Here is a 23,124-nt window from a genome sequence, read left to right on the forward strand (position 1 = left end):
TTTGGCCACGAAGAAGAAGCTGGAAGCAGCAGGGGAGGTAGATGGTACAATATACTCTTGTTTGAGTGCCTCCTCGATGTACTCCTCCATGGCCTTCTGTTCAGGTAGGGAAAGGGGGTATATTTTACCCCGTGGTACTGGTTCACCCGGAACAAGGTCTATGGCACAGTCCCATGGCCGATGAGGTGGAAGTTGGGAAGCCCTTTTGGGGCAAAAGACGTCGCTGAAGGAGGTATAATCTGAAGGGATGTCTACCGATTGCTTCTCAATGGGACTTTCGATGGAGGTGGCTTGGAGTATGGGTGTAGGGACTCGGTGTACAGGACGAGGCAGATTGGGGAAGCACCGAGGGAAGCAATTGTTACCCCACTTCAGGACGTCTCCTGACTTCCAAGACAGTGTGGGATCATGGTTCACCAGCCAGGGACGGCCCAAGATGACGTCCACTGTGGAGCCCTCCAGAACCAGCAAATGGATCGATTCGTGATGAAGTTGGCCTATTTGGAGCTGTAAGGGTCCAACACAGAATTTAACCAGACGACGAGTAAGTGGTGTACCTGTTATGGTTTGGATCTGGTAGGTGGTTTCTATGGCGATGGTCGAGAGGTGGAGCTGTTTGCAGAGATTCCCGGAAATGAAGTTCCCCTCGGAGCCGGAGTCGAGGAGTACGGCAACTGTCAGAGCAGTGGTATCCGTGATCAGTTGGGCATGAGTGGTTAAGGGGTTCATTTTGGGAATATAAGGCCGAATTCCACTCACCATCAGCCGTGGAGGACGAAGGGGACATGCCAGGATCATATGACCGTTACCACCACAATACAGACACAAACCATTCATTATTCGTCGCTGTCTCTCTGCAGGCTCTAGACGATGCATATCAGTTTGCATTGTTTCTGGAGGGTCTCTGGCCACTGGCTGGTAACTGGGAGGAGTGGCAATGGCGGTGATGGTCGCTGGATCTGGTTGGCAAGCTCGCATCCGATTCGAGCAGCGGATCGCTAACTGGATGAATTTCTCGAGCCCATAGGTGTCATCATATGCCGCTAGATGTAATTTTAACCGGGGGTTCAGCCCTTGGCGGAAAGCGGTCAGTAGTGAGGGCTCATTCCAACCGCTCGCGGCCGCGAGGGTGCGGAATTTAAGAGAATATTGGTGGATGGTCATTGAGCCCTGCCGCACCTGATACAGTTGTTCACCCACTGAAGAATCCCCTGGAGAACTACTGAACACTTCACGGAAATGGGCCAGAAATAGGGTGAAGGATTGGGTAGCGGGACCGGCTTGATTCAAGATAGTCTCTGCCCACTTAAGTGCGGGACCCGTGAGTGAAGTTACAACAAATGCAATTTTGGCTTGATCAGTGGTGAACATCTGTGGATGTAAGTCAATGGTGAGCGAGCATTGCAAAAGAAAGCCATTACACTCCTCCGGAACACCTGAGTAGGGCGCTGGTCGGGCCATGGGACTGGCGTACATTACCGGTGAAGAAGAGCTGGTGATGGTGTTGACAGGAGTGGATGTGGGTGCCGTTGCTGGAGGTGAAGAAGGACTGGTGAGGATTCGCTTGAGGGTGTCGACTAGTTCCTGAAAGGGGTCAGTGGCACTCATCCTGTATCCGATGTTGGTCTGATCTTCTGTTACAGTAACTTCTCAACACGGAGGTAGGTGCAAAAGAGGTTTATTTTTACAGGATGAGTGGGAACTGTGAATGGTGAGGTGAGTCGTGAACTTGAGATATCTTGCAGGTGATGATTCGTGCTTCTAAAGTGTCTTTCGTGTCTTCAGGTGCTGGACGAGGCGGTGATGTGGAACACAGGAGAGCGGGGTTATCCAAGGACACACAGGACGGTCTGGAGACGGGGAAGACAACGAGGAAGAGAACAGGAGGTAAGTTTCAACAGGTAAGGAATGCAGAGGTAATACTCAACGGCTGGTGATTGTCGGGGGGGGAGTCCACGTTGCAAGAACGAGATCGGACACTGGGTGAATGGAGGTGAGTGCTTTTATGTGGTTCTGGGTGATAATGGTGATGGGGTGCAGGTGCGCGTGATCAGAACTCAGGTGAAGTGGATCGTGGTAATTGGCTGACGGGAGAGCCTGGCCGTTCTGTGACACAAGGTTAGTTAAATTTATTAAAATGTAATGCCAAACTACAGTTTATATGCTTTAATGTGTTAATAATTTGTTTAAATCGATCATTTGTGTAATTGTGTAATTTTAATACCTGTTTCATAGAGAAGTTTATTTTGGAAAATTTAAAGTTAAAATTTAAGTTAACATTTTGGAGGCACCGCTGGGATGTTTATTGGGTGGTTCATCTTCTTGATCAGCAGAGCCCCACCCTGTAACATTCATACTTACCTACAAGAAGCAGTGTGAAGCAGCTGAGTGAAGTGGTACTGCAAAACTGATTGAGCTGTGCATACGCCTGAAGTACAGTGGCTACTAGAGGCAGCAAAGTCAAGTCAGTGAGGTAAACGTCCACTTTCATCATACTGCCAGCCACTGCAGATAAAGATGGATACACTTCAGAGCGTTCAAGAAGAAATAGGTGAACGACTATGTGCACTAACATGAGGAAAGCTCATAGAACTCTTAAAAATGGCCAATTCTTAAAAATTTCTGCAGAGGACATCAGAAACACAACTCGCCTGTCTTTAGCAAACCTCATCAGTAATCATCTCTTAAGAAAAGAATTAGAAGAGCTGGAGGATGGAGGCATGGCCGAGCTTCTCAGCATCAATTAGAAATTAAATGATTTGATGACTGATATAAATGGAACTGAGCTGAGGACAGAGTTAAAACCACCTGAAAGAGGAGAAAGGGTAGCTCAAAGACAATTGAGACAACTTGGCAACGCATCTGAATCATTGTCTGCCATGTATATAAGTCCTGCTGTGTCACAGAGTATGACAAGAAGACAGATAACGACTGACAATGCACGTGGTGATTCTGCATCTGCGTTTCAGGGACAAATCACACTAGCAATGTGGCACAAACACTTTAAAATTTCAGGCCTCATCGGTGAGCCAGGTCAGAAGGACAGATTGTCCTTTTCAACTCTTGCACGTCAAATAGAAAGTGTCTTAAATAAAGGCTACCTTGAGCAAGATATTATTGATTCAGTCATTTGAGCGATCACACCTGGACTTCAGTTGCATAGTTATCTTGAAGGCAAAGCAGACCTCACGCTTCCAACATTAAGAATAATTCTCCGCTCTCACTATCAAGAGAAAAATGTAGAAACTGTAACTTGAATGCAATGTAAGTCGCTTTGGATAAAAGCGTCTGCTAAATGCATAAATGTAAATGTAAAAATGTAAAATGAAACAGAACTATACAAACAGCTCACTGCAGAGACTCAGCGTGCTAAAGAAATGCCACAAAGCTTTCTCATTCGTGTTCTTGATCTGAGACAGAAAATTATGTTCTCTTCACAAGAAGATGAGTCTAGCTTAAAATATTACCCAGCTTTAGTTCAAAACATGTTCCTCCATACCGTGTTGACTGGCTTACAGAATGACCGTATTCAAAGTGACCTCCAACCTGTCTGACCCCACAATTTCAGATGAAGTGTTGCTGGAGGGATTAAATGTTGCATGTTCCCATGAGACAGAAAGACAAAACAAACAGAAGTCCGAATGCAGTGTTGCTGTGCATGTCACACAGTTAAATGAATCAAAACATCAATCAAAACAGACAAAAGTTGATCTGATGTCGCAACTGCAAACCTTAAGCAGTGAGATAATGCAAATTAAAGAAATAATCCAACAGCCCTCACCTGTTTCTCAGTGTTTTGCGGTCAGTAACAAGGATCCAGTGATGACGACGACTTGTCAGCCGCAACAAGGTTTCTCACAAAGTTACCAGCCGGTAGGCAGCAGAGTGGAATAAAGTGCTGCCGAACCAAACATGGGGAATAAGTCACCCAACGTATAAGCAACATCAGTATCCACTGCAGCTCCACCACCCTAAACCACAACAGAACTCAGTTTCGCAACAACAGTATATGACATCACAGCCTCACAGTCCGCAACCATGTTCAATGCCATTACAGTAGCCCCTGCAACATCCAACATCAACACAGTACGCAACGCAGTCATCAAGATATGCTGTCCCCCCACAGCCTCACCCACCACAGTTTAATACAGCGCCCCGACAGTATACTTCAACATTGCCACTACCACAGTACCCTCAGCAGTTTCGAAAGCCACGTCCCTCAAGGACAAGACAGTGTTTTTACTGCCAGCAAAGGGGACCAGAGGAACTATGCACCCATTGTTATTGTTGTGGTAGTAGTGAGCACGTTTCAGCAGGCTGCAGAACCAGAGGTGCAAGATTTCAAAGTAGAACGCCTTTAAACGGAAATGGGTTGCCTCCAAGGGACAGGGAGTGACCCGAACTGCAAGAATGTCCCACCAATGTTCAAAGCAGCACTGTGAAAATGTAGATGTAGAACAGTTTGAGTTGTCTCCACTTGATCACATTTTAACTGCTTCATGTCAAGTTAACAAATACTCACCTGTCATTTCTCTCGTCGGCAAACAATGTCTGGTAACCTGCTACTTACAAGGATACAAAACTGAGGCGTTATGGGACACAGGTTCTCAACTATGTATTATAGACGAACAATGGAGAAACAAGTACATACCTTAAGTGAAATTGAAGGACATTTCTGCGGTAACAGAAGCTCCAGATGGCCTGCAGCTTGTGGCAGCTAATGGGGCCAGTATGCCTTATGTTGGATGGGTAGAGATAACTTTTAAATTGACTTCCCCTGTTGGTAGTGTAAAAGAGTTAGTCATTCCTGTCCTCATCTTAAAAGATCAAAGGTTATCCAAACCAATCATCGGCTACAATGTGATTGAACAAGTGATGAGAAAGAGTGAAACAAGTGAAGATAATGAAGTGAGTAAAGGACGTTTGCACAAGATTGTCAAGTATGCCTACCCTGGCATGAAGAAAAATAAGATACAGATCTTCATTAATCTTGTGACTACTGAGAATCCGGGTGAATATTTGGTGAAAACAATGAAAGATCCTGTGAACATACCAAAACGCACAGTTATGCAGATACTGTGTCAAGTTAAAATGCCATATATGAAGCAAGACACTGTTTTCTTGTTTGAACCACATGTAAACCCAGTGTACAGATGATCTAGAACCTCTGGAAACCCTAGTAACTCTTCAGAAAGGAAGTCATCCAGTGGTCAAGATCAGCATACAGAACATTACAGACCATGATATCAGGCTTGCAGGGAATACTGAGCTTGGAACAATGTAATCGATAAAATCTGTACTACCAACTGCAGTATCACATTGTGCAACAATAGCCATGATCAGTGGGGTTCAAAAAACCACCATTGCTAATGAAAGTAACAGTGAAGAATTGTGGGATCCACCTGCTGATGTCAGCCACTTACCTTTGCACCAGCAAAATAAAGTAAAACAGCTACTATGAGAAGAGTGCCATTCATTTTCAAGGTCAGATGATGATATTGGGTGCATCAAAGATCTTCAGCTAAGTATCTCTCTGACTGACGATACCCCTGTTGTCCGCATGTGCACTTCAGTCCCCAAGCCACTGTATCAGGAAATGAAGGACTACCTGCACGACTTGATTGCCCAGGGCTGGATAGAGAAAACACATTCTCCCTACTCTTCACCAATCGTATGTGTTCGTAAGAAAGATGGCAGCCTTAGGTTGTGCATTGACTACAGAGACCTCAATTGGAAGACACTACCTGATCGCCAGCCTATCCTGAGAGTACAAGACATTCTAGACAGTTTAGGAGGTAATGCATGGTTTTCTGTATTAGATCAGGGCAAAGCTTACCATCAAGGTTTTATGTCTCCAGAGAGCAGACCATTGACAGCATTCAGTACACCATGGGGCTTATATGAGTGGGTTCGTATTTGGCCTCATGAATGCACCTGCAGCATTTCAGCATTTCATGGAAGAGTGCTTAGAAGGACTTAGAGATGAAGTTTGTGTGCCCTACTTGGATGACATCCTGGTTTTCAGCAAGACATTTGATGGACATCTTAAAGCAATGAGAAAAGTGTTGCAACATTTACAAGCCCATGGAGTAAACTGAAACCACGAAAGTGTGATATGTTTAAGAATGAGGTTCGCTACTTAGGCCGAACTGTTTCTGCAGAAGGCAGTAGAATGGACCCTGCAGACAATGTTGCTGTAACAGCACTTAAAGGGAAAAGACCAAACACTGTGGGAGAGCTACGGAAAATTTTAGGTCTACTGAGTTACTATCGCCAGTACATGAAAGACTTTTCACGAATTGCTAAACCCCTTTACGACCTTCTGAAGAGCAATGAAAAAAATGAGAGCACAAAGAAAATAAACTGCAGAGTAGTAACCAACAGAAAAAGTCACGTGGTACCATCCAGTAAGATGATTGAATGGACGGAGTACCATCAAGAAACATTGTCAAAGCTGATTGATTGTCTCGTTCAACCTCCAATATTGGGATTTCCAGACTTTTCAAAAGCATTCGTACTTCACACAGATGCATCCAACCAAGGCCTAGGAGTGGTCTTGTATCAGAACCAGAACACATCCAACACAAAATGTGGGATTAAACGGGTAAGATTTCTTTACATTTATGATGTCTACTGTACTCATAGTGACATAGCTATGCTGGCTACCTACAAGGACAGCTATATTTGTCCATTCATGCATTTGTACCCCTCTGGAGTAAAACGAAGCAAAGTTGATGAAGTAGTTGTAGATATCAGGATACTGCAGGTCAGGAAAGCTATCCGTTCCTTTATTGATACACGTTAAAAGCACCCCGGGGGCATTATAGGAATCTTTTATGTTTAATCTATTAGTTTTGCTATGTGCAGGTCTGTCTTTTGAATTAAAGTGCACAGTGAACTCTGTTGCCTTGAAACTCATGCTGACGCCATTCATTTCATATTTGCTCCCGCTGTCCCTGCCTGCCAGCATGGTGGTGTAAACATAATGGGTCACGTGACGCGTAAACATAATGGGTCACGACACGGGACAAGTACCCCCCCAATAATTAGAAATTGCCAAATGTCCCCCCCAATATTTGAAATCTGCTGTCCCCCATTACGCAGCGCTCTTGTTAGGATGATTAAAAAAAAGCTTTAAAGGTGCCATAGAACGAAAAACTGTCTTTACCCTGGCATATTTAAATAATAACAGTTCTGTACATGGAAATGACATACAGTGAGCCTCAAACACCATAGTTTCCTCCTTCATATGTAAATCTCGTGATTAAAAAAGACCACTGAAAAACAGGCGAATCAGAACATAACACCGACTGTGACGCAACAGTCGGGATCACTACGCCCCCAACATTTGCATAAACCCGCCCTTGTTCTAAGCCGGCCGAACCATCAGAAGCTCTGCAGGTATTGTAAATAAACAAGCGCGGACAACAGCGAAAATAACAAAATAAATGTTATGTTCCAGGCCGTGCAGGGGGTGTGAAGTGCAGGGATGGGTTGGTGTCTGTATTCAGAAAGGCACAGAAAGCAAATAACGCGAGCCACTAAAGGGACATGGTTAGCTCCTTGCTAGCGGTAGCCTGTTACAGTACGTTACATAAGATTTCACTCTCAGTAAGGAGAGATGAGGATGATGGCGAATGACTTACAGATCCTGAGCACCACTGACAAGCATCTGATCTTGTGAAATGTGTGGTAAGTACTGCTGCTCCATAATGTAAACATAGTTTGTGTGATCACGTCTCTTGAAAGTGAAACTATAACGCGATCAATGGATCGTTCAAAAGCAGTTTCAATGCCTCGCATATTAATAACGGCTCCCTGATGCCCGCGTTTTATATACAGCATAATTACCCGACGATATAACTGCGAGAGAAAGTATTTAAATATATATTTTCCTCCCTGTGCTTCCTTCTTGCTGATGAGCCGTACTGTGAAACAGCCAATCAGAGCAGAGCTCAACATTGAGCAGCACTGTGAAACAGCCAATCAGAGCAGAGCTCATTATTATTCATGACCCTGCCAAATAAGCCAATAACAGACCGTTTCATTCTAGGGAGAAATCTGAGTTCTGGAGATTTTTTGCCCTTACCTAAGCCACATACCTTCTGTGTAGATATCAGAGAACAATTTAAAATACTGTATCAATGCATTCTATGGCACCTTTAAAAAGTAACATTTTCAGTCTGCTCTTCCTCAGCGGGCTAACAGCGCTCGTTAATGTCAAAATAATTGAACTGGCCAATCAAATCAAAGTAGGCGGGGTTTAGCGTTCACAGACCCTGCAGCGCTCGCTATTTAATAGTATTATTAAATAGTAACTGCAAAAAAGTGTTTAATATATATTATACATTACATAGTTAAAATATTTTATCTATCTATCTATCTATCATCCAGATAGATAGATAGATAGATAGATAGATAGATAGATAGATAGATAGATAGATAGATAGATAGAGCGAGCAGCACAAAAGCTATTTTCTCCAAATTTACACTTCATTCATTTTCATAATTCCCAGTATTAATGTGAGTCAGAAACAAACAAACGAATATTAAAAGAAACTCCTACTCTGATGTGGCACATTTTGCATAATATGCAAAACTTATATGACGTTATGCCATGAAATGAGTCTGATTCAGATGCCGCTGCATTCAGTGACTACCTTCTTGTCTTGAAGAGGAGTGAAAATAAAAACTGAAGTAACACACATGATCTTGTCCAGTCCAGTGATCAAGAATGAGCCTCAGGAGTATTTCAGGAACATATATGAATCACCAACTTCTGACTGGACGTCGGAACTGACTCAATGGGAAATGTCTCTTCCTTTAAGTTTAGGAACATTTAGGTGTCATGGTCTTCTCAGACTAAAAGACGTCACTGAACAAATGGGGCCATCATATCCCTTTAAGCAAAGAGGGCATCCTGTGATTTGGCCTCAAGTGTGCTTGAGTCATGACCCTGTCAATCATCAAAATGACATTATGACCCCATCCCTCTAGAGATGTGTTCAGTCAATCCACATTTTGCGTCTTATCAATTTAACACTGTCAATAAACTGCTTCATGACATGATACATCCCTGGATGTAAGTGATCTGGATCTGTTGCTATAGCTTTTTTTCTTCTTTTTTTGTGCAACAAAGATAACTCACTGACTTTAGCCTAAAATAAAGAGACAGAATTAGAAAATTATCTTTACATAAATATTACAACCATCTCTCTGTCCCTCTCCTCTCTTTTTATGCTTTTATTCTTCATTTTTCCATCTGTCTCACTGGCTTCACGCCTCTTTCTTACACTCTTGCGCTCATCCCCTCCGCTCCTTCATTCCTTCGTCTTCACACCATTTCTGGCTCCAGGGGGGCCGTCTGCCAGAGGGAGGGACATGGCTACAGGAAATTGGGAGGGTGACTCGATAGGGCAGGACATTAATCTGATAGGGTTCCTAAGCAACCTGCTGGCTCAGTGAAGAAGTAAAAGTATAGGAGAAAGTGTATGAGATCAGGGAGAAAAAGTGCAGCACAGGGGCATTGTGCATTTATTTATATTTTTGTGATGGCACCAGTGACAGTCTTGACTCACACTGCCCCCACTGACAAGACATGACCAACTAATGCATACATACATTTGGACAACTTTTAAAAAACTTTTGATTACTTTTTAATTTAGTTCACTAATGATATTACGATTTGTTGGTGTAATGGTACAGTTTTTCTTTAAAATGACCCAGGTCCAATTGGTGACAACTTTTTTTTCATGACATGAGTGTTAATGAGAACAGAAGTATCAGTTTAAAGAAAATGACCTGAGAAACATGGACTTGATTGAGCAGACCAAGTGTAGACATGTGAATGGGTGATTTCTGACACAACATTTTAGACAAACACTTTTTGGTCAGTAAGATTTTTTTTTTTTAAGAAATTTAAGCAGTGATGCATTAAATTGGTTAAAATTGACAGTAAATACAAATAAAATTACGAAAATTTGAATTTCAAATAAATACTGTTCTATTTTTATTTTCATCAAAAATATACTGAAAAACAGCAAATGATCATATTAGACTGATTTCTGAAAGATCAAGTGATAGCGTTCTAAAAATAAAAACTGGTACTGTTATATGTGAATTTTGCTGGCAAGACATCACCAATGACTGCATTTATTTGAGTAAATATAGTGTCATTTCATGCCTAAAACTATTTAAATACTTGTTGGATTTTTTCATAATTGCATTTGTGTGTGTGATTTAGCTGTTTATAATTTTGCTCTAAGGGAGTTGTATAATTGTAGATATTGACAGAAAGAGTCATTACTATTCATTAGCATGAGGGAAACCAGGAAACTCCATGCTGTTTCTTTATTACACTCATTTTTGTTCAGATTAAGCCTCTGATGCAGATGGTCTCTTGTTCACACGATCCCCCTATTCTTCTCCTCCTCTCATCTCTTGTGTGAGAGAGAGAGAGAGAGAATATAGTGAAAATGCATATAAAAAAAGGTAGATTTTGTGAAAAAATAAAAAAATAAAAATATATATATAATATATATATATTAGTTAGCAAATGACTCCTACTGTTTTTTGTTTGTTTGTTTGTTTGTTGTTTTACATTACTATCTGTGTGTGTACAAGTCATGCACATTGTAAATAAATGTAACATAGAAATGCAGTAGATGGTCTGGTATGATCAGACAGACCCAGAGGAGTTTCATCCAAAAGGTCATTTAACACCTTACGGAAATCTAATGTGACTTTGCATTAAAGCAAAGAGCCTGTGGATAGACTTTGACATACAATATCAAATGTGTGTGTGTGTGTGTGTGTGTGTGTGTGTGTGTGTGTGTGTGTGTGTGTGTGTGTGTGTGCGTGTGTGTGCGCGTGTGCGTGTGATGTAAAATAAAACCTGTGATCACTACATTATTACATAACATTCCACCCTTCAAAATCTTCAAAACCATTATAACACACACAGTGACAAAGGCAGTGCTCAACATTTTAGTTTAACGGAACAGTTGCCCTTTTTTAAACATTCACAACCATTATTGCCCTTTGACATTTAAAACCAGCAACCTTAAGTTTTATATTTACAAGCTTTGCTTCAAGGGAACTAAATTAGTTCTGCCAAACCTGCTACACAGCAGCAAAAATAAAATAAAAAAGTCTTGGACCCTGTCATCGTTTGCAAATCTACTAAATGGCAAAGACCTTCTTCAAGCACAAAAACAGCATAAGGTTAATCTGCATAATTAATGTATAAACTGGCCAATCATCATTTTTAAGGTGTGAACATGTAAAACCAGATGTGAAATGCAGGTGGAAGCGCTTCCCGGTGGAACTACAAGAAAAGTAACAGCAGTTCTGTTGATATTATTGATGTTTTTTGTTCATTTCTCAGCATTTGATGATGTTCAGCCACTATGTTTGCCACATGCTACCCAGCAGGCAGTGCTGCTCATATTGACAGTGCATGTGTCTGATTAAATATGAGCCTGGCACTCAATTAAGATTCCGAAGCTCAAAATATGTGATGTACACACAAACAAACACAAGCAACTTCAATGTGAAAAAGACAGAGGAGCGCATGAACGAGCAATGATGCACTCGTCATCAGAACGATTTGCCCCCTTCGCGGGCAAATCACAGCCATGACAGGTCTGGCTGACATCAATGTAATTTCCTGATTCTGTGACGCAAGAAGTCAAGGTTTAATGGGTTAACGTGGCCCCTAGCATTTAGCAGCACAAAGCTATAGCCTACCTCCCTGGTTTAATCCAAAAAGAACAAGTTTGAAATTTCAATGCCTTTTAATTTAAATTTTTTTTGGAAATAAATAAATAAATTTCATATAATTTCCCTGCTCACCAAACTTACTCCCAGAACAGACGTTTGTGGGAGTGCAGGAAAGAAACAAAAGCCATTTGGCACTTTAGAAGGCAGTGAACCATCAAAAAGATTTTGAAACACATTTCAAGGTGGAAAAAACTTACATATATAGTTGCTTTGAGATTAAACGACAGCATTGGGACCAGTATTGGAAGTAAATGGGGCCAATTTTGGAAAATGTGAAGGCAGAAATGTGAAACTTAATATAGACCACTTAATATCAACTTAACATAGGTCATTTACATTCAACTGTCTGTTAAAACTAATTATGCATTATTTGAGCTGTGAAGTTGTTCTCTTTTTGTAATATGTTCCATTGCAACTGGGAAATCAGATATTAACTTTACACATAAAAGTTTAGTAAGTGATTTTATCCCACAATAATAACAATCATTTTGGCATGCATATTGATTAAGTCTTGTGGCTACATTGTTAAAATGGTACTGGATTCTTCCCATTCACTTCCATTTTAAGTGCCACATTTTAACCAGAATATTTGTTTTATTTAAATTTTATTTATTTTTTCATGCTAATTAATTTGGTAATGCTGGTTGATCTTAACTTTCTGAACCAGATATATTTTTATTTATGACATAAGCCTGAGCCTCAACCCGTGTGCTCCTTCTCAGCTCCTGACCTTTGTTAAAAAGTGCAGAAAAGTGACTTTATGTCACAGAATGGCCCGTCTCCACCGTCATCACGATCACTTTCACCTGCTTGTAATTGATCACATGCACCTGCACCTCATCACCGTCATCAAGAACAACATAAAGGCACTCACCACAGTCACTGCGGTTGTCCGATCTCGTTAATCCTACGTGGACTCAACTTCTACGGACGCCGTTCGATGAGTATAACCTCTGAATACTTACCTCTTGTACTTGCCTCCTGTTCTCCACCTCGTTGTCTCCCCTGTACCCAGATCGTTTGCCGATGTGGTCAGTGTCTCCTGTGTTCCCGTTCAGATCATCGACTCTGCTCCTCACTCCTGGAAAACACGAAGACACAATCAGAATCACTACACAAGATACCACGCACGTCAACTTGAGAATCCTCACCTCTCGCACTCAGCTGCACGAATCCTCTGCACCCAAGCTGTCAATAAATGTCACTGTGTTAACACTTACCTCTGTGTCCGGCTATCCATAACACTTTAAGTGTGATATCAATTAGTCCAGACAGCTTAGTTGGAGGTGAGCCCCATCCGAGACACTTAAAGGAGCAGACATTAGAAACAATGTAATCAGGGAATGAGAGGGACTTGACTTTTAATGTCTCCTTTGTTAATTTAATAAATCTGTGAAGACCTGCATAATTAAGCATAAGAATACCAGAACAAAAATCAGTGCAAAACATATTCATCAATTAATCGAGTTTCATGTATGCTTTGTTTAAATTTACATAAGCATTATAAAACTATTGCTTTTTTCATGTTCCACTAAATAGTTACAGTGTATGTATGCCATTAAAAGCGAACTCAGTTAGCATCCGCAAAAAATCAGTTTAGTTCTGCGGAAAGCTCCAGCATCATTTATCAGATGTCACTCATTATGATCTAATGCAAATAAATTCATACATTTTAAAGTTCAGCTTCAGTGTCCAAAGCTATAGTGCTTACATATTTAGGGCCAGAAATGATCAATACATAGTTAACAGTGCACAAAATTAATGTATTGTTTATATGGCATAGCTATGCATAGACTGCATCCTCTTTTGTTTTGCATGGCACAAGAAGAAGAGGGCTGTCTGTAAACATCCATCAGTAAAGAAAGCCCTAATTACTCAGCACAGAAAACAGAGATAGAAAGATAGAGAGAGAACAGAACATTGAAAGAAGCACAATTTAACCATAACATCCCACTCGCTCTCATTATGCATCTTTAAAATGGCTTATAAGTCTGCATTTGTCTTTGTAATAAAGTTGTGTAAGCAAGAGAAAATATGAGAGGAAAAAAGACATTTGCTGCTCACCATCATGAACGCAGGTGTGTGTGTGTGCATGCGTGCGTGTGTGTGTGTGTGTGTGTCTCCTGGCAGCAAGAGGTGAGTAATTAGAAATCACAACATACCTTGGCTCTGTACTCACACATGACACGCTCACCCTGCTCTGAAATCTTTAACCAGAACTATCAATCACTCCACACACACATTCAGCTTCTCTCCAGACACACGTCCTGAAAATACCAGAAAAACAGACCTCAGGAAATCTGATTACTGGTAAACAAAGTCAACGTGATTCTTTTTAAACATCTAATATCAAATAACTGTCCATAAATTACTATTTAACACCCAAGGCACCTTTTAATCCAGGCCAACTATTAGGAAAATGGATGATAATGAGACAACCAAATGTACCAATGGTGAGAGAACAAAGCATATGGCTCTTTGAGAGTAATGTTTTTTAGCCTTGTGTCTCTGGTGCTTTCTTTCGCTCTCTTTGTGTCTTTCACTCTCTCTATTTCTCTCTCATATACTACATGCTGCAATTTATAAAAATGGTGGGCCAAGATTCTTTAAAATATTTTAAATAAAAAGAAACTCCCATTGTATCATTTATGTCGCTCTTATGCAAAGATTAAAGGCAAATGATCTTAAATCGTTTTGATACTGGTGTTAAAATGACAGCTGTTTCCTGCCACAGTAAGAATCTGTCAGATATAATATGATCAAATGAATATGATGTTCATTGGAATGGGATCAGAAATGAAAAAGGAAGTGTGCTCAAGCACCCTATTGTTAATGTGATAAGTGACACATTATGGTTGACTTTTCAGTAAAACCCTGTAAAATCCTAGAAGGCCTACGTGCAACAGCGTTCCAGCTGAGACGAAACCCATGAGCTCTGTGGGAGGCACCTCCTCTGAAGCTGAAACTCCATGTAGCTGTCACTCACAGCATTAATCTTGCTTCTTTGATTTGTGCTTTCTGAATGTCAAAGACTTCAGACAGTGACAATTGTTATTATTTTGCAGCTTCTTTCATCATTCACGCACTTTCACGTTACTATTCAAAACAATAAAGAGGTCGTATCACTTATTTTTATGAATAAGCAGTAAAAATATAATTCTCTCAGTGGTATTTGTTCATCTGGTCCTCTGCATACTTTCCCATAAATTTGTCATACTTTTGGGATATTAATACGGACAGCAAAGTTTCTTTATGTAACAATTATCTTTTGTTTGTTTTTGTATCATTTTTGACCATGGTCATAATGGCTATCTTCAAAGAACTACTGCCCCCGTGTGCTTTACAGCCCTTAACACAGCCTTGTGTAATCAGCTGTCTGCAAATAAATGTTTATGCTATAAATGTCTAATATATTGGGAATATTACTAAACATTAATTTAATATATATATATATATATATATATATATATTATGTTATTAGTATGGAAAAAAAAAATGTCAACGGGGACCAGCAACTGAAGGTGAACTATCTCTTTAATTAGCTTTTGATTTCAGTACATGGTTCTGAAATGGTTACAATAATTGGTTACAATGAATACTAAAATATACTGGGTAACTCTTGTGATGGTTGCTTGTGAAAACTGCTTGAACTTTGATAACAGTGGCTGCAGCTGTGGTGAAGATAAGACAGCGAAGTGTCGATACACAAAGCCTACGCTAAAAGTAGTTGTTATACACTCTATTTTAAAATATTATTCAAAACATTATTGTAACCAAATAGCAATTGGGTAAATTATGGCCCAAGATTTTGACCTTTTTGGCTTTGCAACCAAAATCTGAGCTGTTGTTCACGTTATCACAAATATTTAAGGTGCAATGTCAAAGCCTTGTCCTTCATGAAGTCTGACATCAACTCTTATGGTACAAAAATAGTAAAAGCAATAAACTTGAGTTAGTCTGTTTGCTTTTGGAAAATCATGAACTGCAGTAGTGACATGAGAAACCCTGATATAATAAATAGAAATACAGAGCTGATAAAAATATATTTGAGTTCCTGAGGACTTAAAATAAAAGAAGCAGCACATAATTAAGACTCACATTTGCTGAGCTGATCAAGTGAAGTGTGTGTGTATGTCTGAACCATCAGTGAGTGAATTCTGAAAATCAGCCATGTTTCTTCATTTTCCTCTGTATGCTTCATTTTACTGAAGGTTTATAAATAATTTTGTCAGAGTGATTTAATCAGGCATCAATGGTTGTGATTCTGCTGAAAGATTCAGTTGATATATTGTGTTTGTTTATCATCTAAACAGAAAATTTCATAAAGCTATACAGTCTCCAGCACCCTAACATAGAGTAAAGATCAAGCTGAGTCTCATGCTCCATTTTTATAGATTATATGAATAAAGGTTATATGAACATGAGACTTATGAAAGTTCTTTTCACTTTTAAGCTCACTGAATTATTATTCAGTGATGGTGCAATTAATAAAGATCTCAAGAGATCTTCTCTGCTGTCACTTCTTCCTGATGTTTATGTTAATCTCTGAAGCACATATCGATCCGTTCTGAGAGAAACTTTCTCTGTCTGCAGGATGTCATGTTTCAGATTATAGACAGTTTAAAGAAGTAACAGGTTACACAGGTGGATCAGTCCTGCTGCCCTGCTCCTGTAATAACCCTCAATCTACAGTCAAGATATTCACCTTGCTCTACTATAGAGACAACCGGTGGACTGAAGTTAAAGATAGGAAATACAAGGGCAGACTGACACTGTTTGATCAGAGTTCTCCAACGAATCTGCCTCTGCTCATTTCTGACCTCAGAAAAAAGGATAAAGGGGACTATAGGTGTCAGACTTCACTTAGAATTTCGGGTAAAAATTAAATATAAACAGAAATCTTTTGAATGAAATATTTCAAAATACAGTAATACAGTGAGTGCACGTGTGTGTCTATTTTGCCCTCTTGATATTTTAGAGTGTCACCCCTTGATTGCTGTGCACTTTTTCTGCACAGTGGCTGATTTGTAGTTGATACCACCAAAAGATTCTCTGAGTTCTCATATTTTTTTGTATTTCCCATTCATTTCCTATGTGAGTCATTTCTGACCGTGAAGGAACTATGCACTGAAACTTTGTTTACTGAAAGAAACAAATCTACTGTATTTTGAAATATTTCATTCAAAAGATTTCTGTTTATATTTTGTTTTTACCCGAAATTCTAAGTGAAGTAACGCATGCACGGTTGCAGTCAGAAAAGCTAAAGCTGAGCATTTCCTTATACAAACTTCAACTAATCAAAATAATTAATCAACATTTTGAAAAACTGTTAAATCATTGTAAGATATCAGAGACTGAATCAGAAAAATGTAAGATGCATCAGAACATTGAAACCTGAGAAGCTGAGATTCCAGAAAGAGGGGCCTCAAAGCTGTAACAGGACAACGTCATAAATCTAGTCTGAAGCAAGCAAACTAACCAGCAAGCCTCTTTCACAGAATAGCTTACAACCTTGAGACAAAAGAACACTTATTGATAATTCCAATTCAGGAAGGAGACTGTCAAATTTGTTGCAAGTAATCAAGACTGATGGTCACATGTAAACCTGTGATAGAAAATCATGAGCTACAGACTCTCTTGGGAGGGTCTCCACACATAGAAGACAGACCAAACCAAAATTCCTTTGTCTAAAGAACATGCCTTTGTTCTCCATAGAACTGCCTAGAGACAATCTGTTCACATGTACTAAAAATCATCTTAAAAGGACCTATGAGTTATTTCTCTGCATAGAAATAACCTATATTATGTTTGTAACCTACACATTAGATTATCATGCTTTAATCAAATATTATGTATGTTTTTTTAATCACTATTGAATAGCTGAAGGATTCAGATACGTGTTTGGTATGTATGAGTGTGAAAAATCATGCTTTAAATGTTTCTTCCAATCAATTCTTTGTCAAATGTATCATAGTCTTGTTATAGAAATCATGTTCAAAAGTATACTTTGCAAGAGCCTGTAAAGTTCGGACCTCTAACTGAACAGATAACGTTGATTTATTGACCTGTTGGAGGAACAGAGCAACACCCCAAGCAAGGACAGTATCTAATTGGTCAAGACATCCAGATGGGACGGTCTGAAAGCCGGGTTGAAAAACTCAGGACACCATCAAACTCTCTCTTACTCTCTTGGTCACCCTTCTCCTCTTCTTCTCTTTTGCCACCGCGTTTTGACGCTGCTCTTTGAGTGTGCTCTGGCCCACGTGCCAGCCGCTACCATGATGGAAAGAAAACCAACCTAGCCTCATTACCTCCTTTTATTTTTATTCTTTTACTTTACTTTCTTTTCTTTCCGTGGAGTTTCGTGTTCTAATGTAAGTTTGCTACAAAGTCCAGCTCCGACTGCACTCGCTTCAAACTTCGACCAGACCAACTCCAGCATCCTCAACCAACGCCCAAGACCTCACTTCAAAGACTATTGAACTTCCAGCCAATCAGCAACTTCGGGGAACCCCCTGTCTGCAAGGACGACACAAAGGAAACCCCTTAACACAGGCAAAGCAAGCAAGTAACACCTCCAGGTTCTAACTGAATCAGGTGCATTTAATACCAATTTTAGCCTCATTGAGAAACTCAAAGCGAGGGTTAAATAAGTGATTGATGGTTGTTCAGGTCTATGCAATTGAACATATTGCTATAAACTTGGGATATCACATTTCCATTCTCTTAAACTCATCCTTTCCTCACTTTCTCTCTTTCTGCAACGTGTGAATGTGTGAATGCTTGTGTTCATGTGTTAGATTAGTTTATGTCTTAGGTTTATATAAATAAAATCTGATTTATATTGAAAAGAGAAGTATCTTGTGTTTTGTGCTCACAAGTTAATGTCTTAATCTGTCGATTTTGTTACTGTGCTATTTAATAGTGTTTTCACTATATTTTGGATTTTAATATCCAGTGCAGAGTTTGTTATACGGTTCGTTCAGTGAATCGCCGTAACACTGATTCTGTTCAAATCCCTATAAAATCATAAATGATTCCCTTTGAGCTAAATTAAACTATTTCTTTCAATTACATATTAATATTACTTTTATTATGTTACATCATTAACTGAAAATAATAAAGGTATAGAACTTCCATCATGTATTATGAAAGGCTCTCATGCAGTCATTGATAAAGAAAAAATGCTTAATTGTTTCAATGAACATTTTATAGCCTCTGGCTTTTTGTTTGATTCAATTTATGGCGCTCATGCAAACTCTTTAATTGATCAGTCTGAGAATTTTATGTCTAGACAGTCATTCAATTTTTCAACAGTTGCAATTTCTGAGGTATGTAAAGCTCTTAAATCTTTAGATGTTTCAAAATCAGCAGGTCCTGATAAATTGGAACCTTATTTTTTAAAGTTAGCAGCTGATTTCATTGCCCCTTCTTTGACTCATATTTTAATCTTTCTCTTGTTTTAAATGAAATTTCAATTATATGGAAATCAGCTTTTGTTCGCCCTGTTTAAAGGTGAAGCTCCTACACAGCTAAATAATTATCGGCCCATTTCAAAGCTGCCTGTCCTTGCCAAAATCCTTGAAACATTTGTCAACAATCAACTAAAGGACTTTCTTTCTGTTAATAATATCCTGTCTGATTTTCAATCTGGTTTTAGAAAACAACATAGCACAACTACAGCAGCCTTAAAAGTACAAGGGTAAACATACCTATTAAGCACACTTCCATTTTTGAGATCAGATTATAAAAACAAAAAATAATTTATTATCCTAATTGATGTCCTAACCAATTGATGTGTTTGTTACTATATACCGCCTATAATTTCAAGTCAATCAGATAATTTCACACTGAGATATGGGTCTCCATGTGTTCACACTGTCTGGCGGCCATTTTGAAAGCTGTCTAAAAACTTTCACCAAAAGAGGAGCTCCTTAAATGTGCATTTTTTAGATGTTTATGCCTTTATTTTGGGTAAATTTCACTACTTATTGTAAAATTAAGAGATTAATGTTCAGACTTTTGCATATTATAACCTGGAACTTGGATGTGGGAAATAATTATATTAGATCCAAAAGATAGTTTTAGCAACACAGCGCAGATGCTACACAACACAGTTAGCTGACTGGCTGTATAAGACTGTGTGCTACGCTAACATATTACTTCACAGGCTGGATTGTACTTTTACATCCACAATATTATAAGCTGACAGTTTAGTGCTGGTCTGTGGTTTTACAGTGCTATAATTTTTAAAAGTTTCATATTATTTTAAGGTGAGCTTAAAGGTAAACTACTATGAAAATCACACAGCTTCAGTGTGACATCAATAAGAAAAAGTATAATTTCATAGATATTGTTAATAATAGTTGTTCATATTAAAATATATATGAACTTAATACATGGCCTAGACTATTTATTTAGCAAAATCCTGTCATTTTAATAAATATTATATGAAATTTATTAAAAATTGTTGCTGCTCCATTTAAGCTCAGTGTGCTCTCTTTAAGCTCTTCCACATTGAACGTCTATGTAAATACTTCATAAACAGACTTTAAATATTAATTGATGGTTGTCACTTTAAGTTAAGTTCATCGATTTTCTATGGAATCAGTCGACTCAAATCTGCAGACTGGCTCTGAGCTTTGGCAACTAGCATCAACTTGTCCAGACTGTAAATCTGTGGAAAATCTGGACAAAAATCATGTAGTGTATTCCAGCCTTAAGAGACTCTAGATAAGCTGACATCCATTTAAAAAGAGGTTTCATAATGAGGCTAGTTTCTGTGTTCATCCCCAGGAATTAAATGTTTTATTGGTTTGTTTTATTTGATTTTTGAATGTGTTATTTATCTGAACGTGGACTAGCCTAGATGTTGATATGTGCTTAGATGACACTTCACTATGAATATCTAACTGATCGACTTGAATGCCTTGTTGCTTGATTTTAGTGTTATGTTTTTTTGTGATTGACTTTGTACCTTCAAAAAATATATATTTTTACAATTATTCTTAAAATATTTTCCTTAAAATAAACACACTTTTTTAAATAAAACATGATGTGAGCTTAATGGGAACAGGGGTGTGCAAAAAAAAATGTCCAAAGCATTTGATACTGTTGATCATACCTTGTTGATACAACGCCTTGTCAGTATCGGATTATCTGAACATGCTATTGGTTGGTTTAATAATTATCTCTCTATGTATACATGCAGATGGTTTTATTTCTAGCTCACTTAATGTAACTAATGATGTGCCACAGGGGTCGGTCCTATGACAGCTCCTATTTACTATATATATTAATAATATTGATCAAAATGTTAATAATATAAATTTTCATTATTACGCTGATGATACAGTAATATATAGTTCAGCATTCACACCTAATCTGGCTCTTTCACAGTTACAGCTTGCTTTTAATATTGTTCAGCGTAATTTATTCGATCTAAAACTAGTTTTAAATGCCGATAAAACAAAATCCTTGTTGTTTTCTAAATCAAAATCAATCCCTCATAATCCTCTTTCTATTACAATTTATCAAGGCTCGGAGATTGAATTTGTGCCTCAGTATAAGTATTTAATTGATGACGCTCTCTCCTTTGGTCCTCATATCCAGCAACTGGTGAGAAAATTGAAAGTGATCTTGGGCTTCTATTTCAGAATTAAATCCTGCCTTTCATTTGAGGCAAAAAAGAAGCTTGTTGCTGCCACTTTTAAGTCTGTATTGGACTATGGTGATGTTATATATATGCACGCATCTTCTCAGAGTTTACATGCTATAGACACTGTCTATCATGGTGCACTGAGGTTTATAACAAATCTTACTCATCATTGTGAGTTGTATGCCCGGGTTGGATGGTCTGCTTTGTCCATCCAAAGGTTAAAACACTGGCATGTTTTTATTTACAAATCTATCCTGGGTTTACTTCCCTCATATCTTAATATTATATCTGTAAAAAAAAATCTGTTTGCAGTTATAGCCTTCGGTCTTAGGAATTTTTCTTATTGTCTGTTCCAGTGGTACGTACTGAACTGGGAAAAAAGTCACTAAAATTTGCTGCTCCCTTTGTTTGGAATAATTTGCAAATTAAATTACATTTTAAGGAGCTGGTGTGACTAGATATTTTTAAAGGGTTTTTAAACAACATGGAGACAGAAACATTGGGCTGTAGATGTTTTGACTAGTATTGATATGCTTGTTTGTGTGTATGTGTGTAATTTATGGATGTTATTTGTTAAACCATCGTGATCTGTGTTTCTTGGCCAGGATGCTCTTGTAAAAGAGATTTTTAATCTCAATTTTTTTTTCTTGGTAAAATAAAGGTTATAAATAAATCAAATTCATGGAAGACTAATCTGAACACCTCTGACTAGTCATTGCATTCATAAGCTCTACAGAATTGTGTGTGATTGGTTTTAATGCGCAATTGCTGTAAGAACGCATAAAAGAAATATGATGCAGCATGAGCAGATCTCAATTTAATATGGCAATCAACACTTTTCATTTCATTTTCATTTTATTCGCAACAGCCGAAATGGGTTTAGTTAAATTATCCAGGGCATTTTCTTTTTACTTTTACAAAACAGCCCCAACCAAACAGTCCATCCCCCATGGGAAATCTCACTCGAAGTTGAACTCAAACTTGGCAGCCCTGGTAAAGTGTGTTTTACATTTGAAAATCCAGCCAACTCTCATCAATTTGGACCCCATGACATTGTTAAAAATCTTACACAAAAGGCTATAGCCTACTTTTGATGTTTGCTTCTAATATTACAACATTGTCAATTGCTAGCTGATGTTTTAGGTTATCATGTAAATATGCAGCTTGCTGATGAGTGGATGAAAATAAAATAGGCTATATAACATATATGTTGCAGTGCTAACTTTGATGTTTGTGGTTGCAAGGAGTGTAGTCTCGCGTAGCCAGACCTTCAGACTGAGGATGTAACTCAAAATACCATCTTTAATGATGACATCAAGGCAAGGCAGGGCAAGACAAAGCAAGGCTGACACAGACAGGAACACCGGGGAGTAACGAGTAGACCAGACGACATTACACTGAACAGACAGGACTATAAAGGGGGAGGGGGGGTGGGTGCTCTGGGGGCCCCTCAGGACAGACACGGACCTGAACACAGGACAGGGACCTCCACAGTGGAACAGACAGACGAAGGCCAAGGCAGAGCTGGGAGCTCAGGAGGCCATGGCAGATGGTCTTCGGGGCCTTGGCCTCGGATCCCTCGGCCCGGCCCCTACAGCCAGATTACTTTTCCCCCCTCCAAAAATTTCCCTGGGGAAGTTAAGGGGTATCAGGAGCCCTCCGGGGCTAGACACACAGAACATGAC

This window comes from Barbus barbus (genome assembly GCF_936440315.1).
Source record: "Barbus barbus genome assembly, chromosome: 3".
NCBI classification, from domain to species: domain Eukaryota; kingdom Metazoa; phylum Chordata; class Actinopteri; order Cypriniformes; family Cyprinidae; genus Barbus; species Barbus barbus.